We start from the raw sequence: 8,003 nt of genomic DNA, 5'->3' as shown, positions 1-8,003 counted from the left end.
TGCTTTATAGTAAATTATATAATTATCTATCTATACAACCCATTGAACGCGTGTCAGTTTGTCCGTTCGACCGACCGTCCGCGTAACGGTATGCCAAAACGGGCACTAGATGCGCCCTAGCCATGATTTTAAATTAACAATAAATTATTATTATTTGTAATACAAATTTATTATTGATACGAATTTATTATTTTTACCACGGAATGGTATAAATAATTATTATATGCCTTGCCTTGCCTTATTATATGCATAGATTAACCTCGCGCCGCATGTTTACAACATCCCGTGACTTACAAGTCAGTGAACGTCGCGCATTGACTCACGGGAAATTTGTTGAAAAAATGGCAGATACATTTAAAATCGAGGTTTACAACCGAAGGTAAATAAACAAATGAAACTATTTTAAAGTTTTTTAGAATGTTTAATAGATAGAAATATAGATCCGTATGACGCGATTGGGACTTTAACAGAGCTGTAGAACATATTGATGGGAACAAAAAAGTTAAAGGAAACGTGCCTCATGGGAATTTGTAAAGAACGCCCACTAAGGGACGTTCCGAGCTACTACTATTTTGATTTTTTATCATCAAAACATTACACATTTTTGGTAGGCAGCAACTAAGTCAGTTGCTGTATATCAAAAATACCACTTTGGCATAAGGGCCACCAATAAAAGAAAAATTCAACAATACGAAACAATTACATATGAAGTAGAATGAAACGATTAAAACAAATTCACTAGTCCAAGTAATGTAAAGTTAAACACCGATCCACATAAATCAAACAACATGGAAATATCCTGCATAGAGTTGCGTGCTTTTCTCGGCTACAGTTAAAAGAAATAGACCCACCTGTTAGCAAATCCAATATAATCGAAATGGGTTGATATAATGATAATAATAAACCCAGAGCAAAAACGATTAGGAGTTAAAAGTTGAAATTTGGTACACAGTTAGGGTTTACCCTAAGCCATGAGAATGCAAACTATAAACGGTTTTTTTAAAAAATTCACCCGGCGGAATGGAGATAGACAGTTTAAAAATACCTTAAGAAAGTCGCTTTCTACTGTACGATTTTAGAAGTTATTTGGGTTTTTGCGAAATATTGAACTATGCACATAAGAAAATAGTCTAATTAGCATCAACAGAAATGAAAAAAAGACAAACTATATAAACTAAATATAAACTAAACACTATAATATGATAGTGTTTACAGGTTAGAAGTACAAAATCATGTATAATAAACTTAATGTTTGCTGTTGATATTTTAACTAACCTACGCTGGGCTAATCTGCTAGCTTTTATGTAGGCCTATAGACTTTTAAATTATTATTAGATATGAAATATAAAACCTATTAATTGTATAAAAATTATAAAAACATCCCAGACAAAGAAAATATAACTCAGAAATAATTGATTTCCAACCTAATTAACTACAGTGTTGTTAAAACCGAAAACGGCCGGCGACGGGTGGGTTTCCCTTGGACCTGACATTTTACTTAGAACACCGAGGATTAGAAAACAATATTTTAATAAATAAATCAAGAGTTGTGGATTTGAGTCTCATTCTGGACAATTATTTCCTTTGGACAATATCTTTTGGGATAGACCAGGGGTCGCCAAACTTTTTTAACCGTCAACCCCCAACCACTTTCCAAAGCCTCACATTGACCCCATCGTAAAGTTTTATTACAAGTGTATGTGTATGAGCAAAAAAAAAAANCACTTTCCAAAGCCTCACATTGACCCCATCGTAAAGTTTTATTACAAGTGTATGTGTATGAGCAAAAAAAAAAAAAAAAAAAAACGTTGTGACCCCTTAGCCGCATCGACGCCTCAATCGACCCCCTAATCGACCCCTAGGCGCATCGACCCCCCAATGATGTTGCATCAACCACTTTGGCGACCCCTAGTCTATACAGACAAAATCTATATCTATATACAAAAGGTCTCAAATAGCGGAGGGTCGAATCTGACACGATTTCAATACTTTGCCTAGTTATGTATACATAACAGCTGGGAAAGTAAAACCGTCATCACTATTGCAGTAGTGTTGAACACTTTTTGTGTTCAAGATGAATTCTACGAAAACAAGAACGTAATTAGAAAAAAGGAGTGCAGAAATTTGTTAGTCTTTCTCGGGATGGCCACGAAATTTCTGTTACGAGTAGTCTATATTGGGAACAATTAAGCGAAGCCCTTGAGGCAAGCGGTGGGTTGGGTTATCATACTCCCCTATTGCTCATAAAGCTTCACTTGTATAATTTTTATGTTGTTTTAATTTTTAATAAAAGAAGAAAAATCGACAAGATTGATACATAATCGTTATTTATTTGTTTATGCACAAATTTCAACCCATTCATTCATATAATTATTATAATTTTGCATAAATAAACATATTTTTGTAGAGATTGCCGGATTTATGATACATTTTTCTGAATTTGAGGGTGTTTTTGCGTTATGAAGAAAAATAGAATGAAAACGACGCATGAAAAATAATTTTCAATGTTCCATTGCGTATCTCTCAGTCCATTCTTTCGCTTTTTTGTTGTATCTTTTCTTATCTCTCTTGTATAATTCGGCAATTTCTTCATCTAACGAATCTTCGGTGTTCGGATCGCAGAGAAGCGAACATATAGAAAGTAGCAATTTGGGAATGGTCAGCGCTGGAGACCAATTTTCTTCTAAAATATCCAAAACAAATGCTAACATTTATATTGATGTTTGGATAATAAATTTTGGTTTCGAATTTAATTTCAGGTGGTTGAAACGGGTAATCGATGGAGAAGAAAATTTTGAGAAAGAAGACACCTCCTTCGTATGGTCTATCGGGTGGACCCATTATAGTAGCTTACCATTCAAACATGTTGTCGTCGATAGGTCCCGCCGAACAATTAGCTGGTGGATCTCTTGTGATACTGATCAATTCCCTTTTAATTCGCCACAGAGCCGTTCTCCTCGACATTTTCAAACTGTTGTTACTTGAGATAGGTAGTAAAACAATAAAAAAATATATCAAACAGTTAATCAATTGTTTCCCTTATTAACCAGAGATTAATTGTTGTTAATATGATAATACAAACACTTAATCTAAATTTAGTATTTTAATGATAATCAAATTATCAATTCAAATTACAAATTTTCAATTTTTTAAAAATGATTTATTATTTTTAATCCTAGAAAAAAACGATTAATAGATTGAAAAGTATTTTTCGGCTTTAAATGTTTACAAAATAAAGAATCTTTCATATTTTAGAGATAACGCCATTTTTTTAAATAAAATATACGCGACGTCACATTTGCCAATTAAAAAATGTAGAGGGCCAAAAATGACGTCAGAATATTTACATTTTTAAAACTAATTCTCATTTAAATCGTTTTAAAGTTTAAAATTTTGTGAAAAAATGCGATAATAAAAATTATTGAATTAATAAAATGCAATAAACTTAATTTTACATGCAATTAAAATCTATGAATTGAAAAGAATTCGCGACTACATTTAGTGACGTCACATCATTTAAATCAGGGGTCGCCAAACTTTTTTAACTGTCGACCCCCAATCACTTTCCAAAGCCTCACATTGACCCCCCACCATATAGTTTTATTACAAGTGTATGTGTATGAGCGAAAAAAAAACGTCGTAGGTTGTGGTTTCTGTGTAAACAAAAAAAAAAAAAAAGGGTTGTGACCCCTTAGCCGCAACAATCCCCTAATCGACCCCCTAGCTGCAATGATGTTGCATCGACCCCTGAGGGTCCATATCGACACTTTGGCGACCCCTGGGATAGACAATGGACAATGTCTTTTTATAATATTCTAAATTTAAAATTAATTTAATTCTAATTTCGAAATTTATTAGGAGAACAGCTAAACCATCTATCTCTAGCCAAACTGATTTGTTATGTAATTAGTTATTAGGCTCAACATAGCCCAATAGATAATCTGACAGATCATTTGGTAGTAGAAATGTGCTGGGGTGTTGTTTATTATGTAAATTAATCAATCCGCAAGAAGGAAGTGCAAGCTACCCGTTCTTTCACAGTTAAGAAAATATTGTGGCAATATAAATTAAAACTTTCAGTTGTACGAAATATGTTGTAAATTCCCTATCTTACAATGGTGGAAGCAATTGTTTCCAATCAAACCCCAACCACTCGTAATGTAATTTGAGTAAATTTTCTTTTTAGCGAAGTTTTACATTTAACAAATATTCTGCCAAACCCGAGAGAAAAGAATTTGTTAAAAATAAACTTTCCTTTAAAAAATGCAATTAAAATACTCGAAATATTACATCTATGACGTAAAACTCGTGACGTAACGCGTGACGCATTGCAACGACAAATTCGAATTCGTTCCATTTCGTATTGTTGCCGACGCCATCTTGGAAATTTATGCTTTCCGGAAATTGCGAGTTCTTTTTCCCTCCATTTTAACATTTTTCGTACAAATTTTAATAATGAAAACTCGCGTAACGTAGGTAACTTAATATTTTTCGATTTATATCAAAATTAAATAATTTAAATTAGATACGCTTTAAACCTAGATTTGCGGCCTGTAACCTGTAAGGTTACGGAATGCGTTTTTATAATTTTATTTATTATTACAAATATCTTAGCGATATTTTACAAAAAAAGAGGACTATTTTAGCATTTTAAAGAAAACATTTGCAATTAGTTAATATTCTGACGTAGAACTTATGACGTAACGTGTGACGCATTTATCGCACGTTCCACCGATTCGAATTCGTTCGATTTCGTATTGCCGACGCCATCTTGAAATAGAAAGTTTTCTGGAAATTGCGAGTTATTTTTCCCTCCATTTCGAGATTTTTCGTAAATGTTTAATTACATAAACCCGAATAACGCAGGCAATGTAACGTTTTTTATTTATAAGCGATCAAAATTGAATAATTGTCGATAGAATATTAAATGTAAAAGTCTTAAATTTTTACTTAAAATATTTAAGGTTGTTTCCACTTAGCATCGAATTAAATTATCAGATTATAAATGATATTCGCTTGCATATTGTCTTATATTCTTTTGAATGAAACAATAAATGTCCTGTATTAAAAAATTATTTTAATATTAAATTAATTAATTAGCTAATGAATCATCTCGATCTTTTCTATTCTTAATATTTAAATTCTTAAATTATTCTAGGAAGAAGTATCATTCTCAAATTTTATAATCCACTTTCCAAAGAGACATGGAATCATTTTAAAAACTTCTTGTGCTAAAAAAATTAACAAGAAGCAAAACAAAGGAAAGGTAAGACTTTTTTATTTTCATTCTAATTTGTTATGTATTCTGTACATTGATGCAGTAGAAAATAGTATATAAAAGTTTAGAATCCTCATTGATGAATCTAAGAATTTATTGTAGTAGAATGATGTTTGAATAATAATTTTATTCATTTATGCCATTTAGAATAATATGAATTACAATTTTACTTAGAAAAATTAATTTATTGTTAAAAAACAGAACTTTACAACTTATGTATTATTTATTTCAATGATACAGATAAATTTTAAAAAACATGTTTAACACACTGCAAAAACAATCCATTCAAACTTCACACCAATGCACTTGATTGGTTAGGTACCATTGGCAAAACTCCAAATTATCTAAAATTATTAGGTAGTCCTCTCAATTGTCCACAGTTATATTTTTGTCTCTATACTATCTGTTTCTATACTTTCCTGCTGACAACACATACATCTCTCACTGTGTGATGGGCTGGTGTAGCTTGCCTGCCTTGTTGGTTGTACCCAGAGAAGATCATGTCTGCTTCTTTGTGTGGTGATGTTGACCAATGTAATCTGCTCCATCATACTATCTGTCCATTTGTTTATCACCTCCTGGAGAGTGAATTCCATCACCTCTACAAGTGTGGCAGGGTTATGTGACAAAATAAAGAGACAGGTCTTGAGGATAGAACTCTCCTGAAGGAAGGGATATCTAAAGGTTGAAAGTGATTCAGACTGAGGGTCTGTAGTCTCCCACCAAACACAAAATGAAATGAACCCCAAACCTTGAAAAGCACCACAAGGACTTATTTAAACTCTCTGTATATGCTTCAAAAGGAATAATTTTAAATCTTTTAAACAGGTCTCTGAAAACTTAACTTTATAAAGATGATCATTTCCTGATAACTCCACTAACTCTCTTTGATACTTTTTCTAACAATTGAAGGAAATACTGTGCAGAAGGTTAATGCTGACCCCAAGAATAGCAGTAATGGGGCAATGTATACTCTGCCAGTGCCAGTAGTACTTTCTGAAGTTGACTTTTGTTAATAAATTTTTTAGATAATCAACTCTACTGTATAGTAAAAAAATTTTGAATTCCTAGTTTGTTGCCCATATGACTAATGCTTTAAGAATTCTTGACCTAAGAAAGTTCATTGTAAGAAAACTCATTAATCTAAAATAGTTTTCTGGACCTTATGCTGAAATTCCCTGGTATAGAAAAAAAAAATTGATGGGATTGGAGAATTGAATGACAGGAGTTGGGAAGTGTCAAGGATGTCCACCCAAAAGAAACTATCTGAAAGACCTGTCAAATCAAGGAACTGACTTTAGAGATTTTGAATGGGTTGATCGGATAGTTGGTTACATATTCAGAATGTTCTGGAAAGATCCCAAAAAACAAACACTGAAAGACCTATAAATAGTTTTATGATCAATACTAGGGAACTGCCAAACAGGAAGATAACAGAAATAATTCTGGGAAGTTACATGAAGGAAGAGCAAAACAGAGAGTCTCAGTTCAATGCATCCTTACCATACTGTAGTTATGGTTCTTCAGTAATTTAAAGTAAGTAATGTCATCTGATAAAAACTCTGAAGGGAAAAAACATCATGGTGGAGGTGTCTTGTAGTCTGTCAATGATTTTAAAAGTTCATTCCAAGATTGAAAGGAAACTCAAAATCCTTTATGAGATCCTTAATTATTGATTGCTGGAGTGTGAGCATTTGTCAAACCATCAATCCATAAATAATGTAACAAAAGTGGCATTATTTCACCTGACCTGGATGGGAAAGGAAATTCAGCAGAATCAGGGATTCAGGCAGTACAGATGTTGCTGTGAAGACTGGCATTCATTGAAGTATTCACTTTGTCGGAGTAAACAAAAATTTGTTTGTTTTGTTACTCTCTAACAAAAATAAGTTTGAAATGATTGAGATAGAGTATATTGAGATTGAGAGTAGCTAATATGCAAATAAGTACTGTAATATTTCTTTTAGCTAAATTTGGGACATTGATTAAACTCAGTTTACAGCTAAAAATTACAAAATGCAATCATACAAGAGCAAATATGGTAAATTTTCAAACAGTTTATTAAAGACTTTAATAATGCAATAATATAAACTATACCAGTCAAGACAAAAAAGTCATATCACACAATCAGTTAATTCCAAAATATTTTTATTATAGAGTTATTCTTTGCATAAATTCTGAGAAGGATATAATGTATTTACCTACTTTTAATTATCTTTTGTAATTACTGTTTATGTATTATTATTGATATAATGTTAATGATTATAATTATAAAGTCTGTGTGGGTTCACACACACACACATACATAGCTTTGGTGTTGTATTTATTGGATTTAGATTTTTTGAACCTTAAAATTAGATAGTGTAATGGCAAATTCTGCTAATACTCCTAAACTTTTTGCATTCACAAAGATCCATAAATCAGGCAACACTATATGAACTGTAATGTCATGCTGCGTACTTGCATTTTAGAAAATGCTATTCATAATCTATTTAAAGATTATTTAAAAACCTATAGATTATCCATCAGTAAAACAGAGCAAACAATTGATGATTTGTGATAGACAACTTACAGGAGATGTTTATATTACAGTCTTAGTCTTTATACTGTACCTGTGTTCCACTTAATACAAATTACAACAAATTTTTGCCCTGTTAGACATTTATTACATAAAAGCAATAAGCAAGTCATTGCAAATTTATCCTGAATTTAAGCACATACTTCA

At 32.0% G+C, this 8,003-nt stretch overlaps 1 long non-coding RNA gene and 1 pseudogene across 1 annotated transcript in view; one reads left to right on the top strand and one right to left on the bottom strand.

The window, feature by feature from the left end:
* Positions 1-2,387: 2,387 nt before the first annotated feature.
* On the bottom strand, positions 2,388-3,057 carry LOC111628331 (annotated as a pseudogene).
* A 2,170-nt stretch (positions 3,058-5,227) lies between these two features.
* LOC111628345 overlaps positions 5,228-8,003 on the top strand; it is an 8,241-nt gene continuing 5,465 nt past the window's right edge. Inside the window, exon 1 of the long non-coding RNA XR_002757161.1 lies at positions 5,228-5,266. This is a non-coding gene — a long non-coding RNA (uncharacterized LOC111628345). The remainder of the gene's footprint in view (positions 5,267-8,003) is intronic.

Source organism: Centruroides sculpturatus, unplaced genomic scaffold, assembly GCF_000671375.1.
Source record: "Centruroides sculpturatus isolate CEXI.00-Female unplaced genomic scaffold, Cexi_2.0 scaffold489, whole genome shotgun sequence".
Lineage (NCBI taxonomy): Eukaryota > Metazoa > Arthropoda > Arachnida > Scorpiones > Buthidae > Centruroides > Centruroides sculpturatus.
Note: the sequence above shows the minus strand (reverse complement) of the source record. Positions and strands in the feature narration are given on the sequence as shown.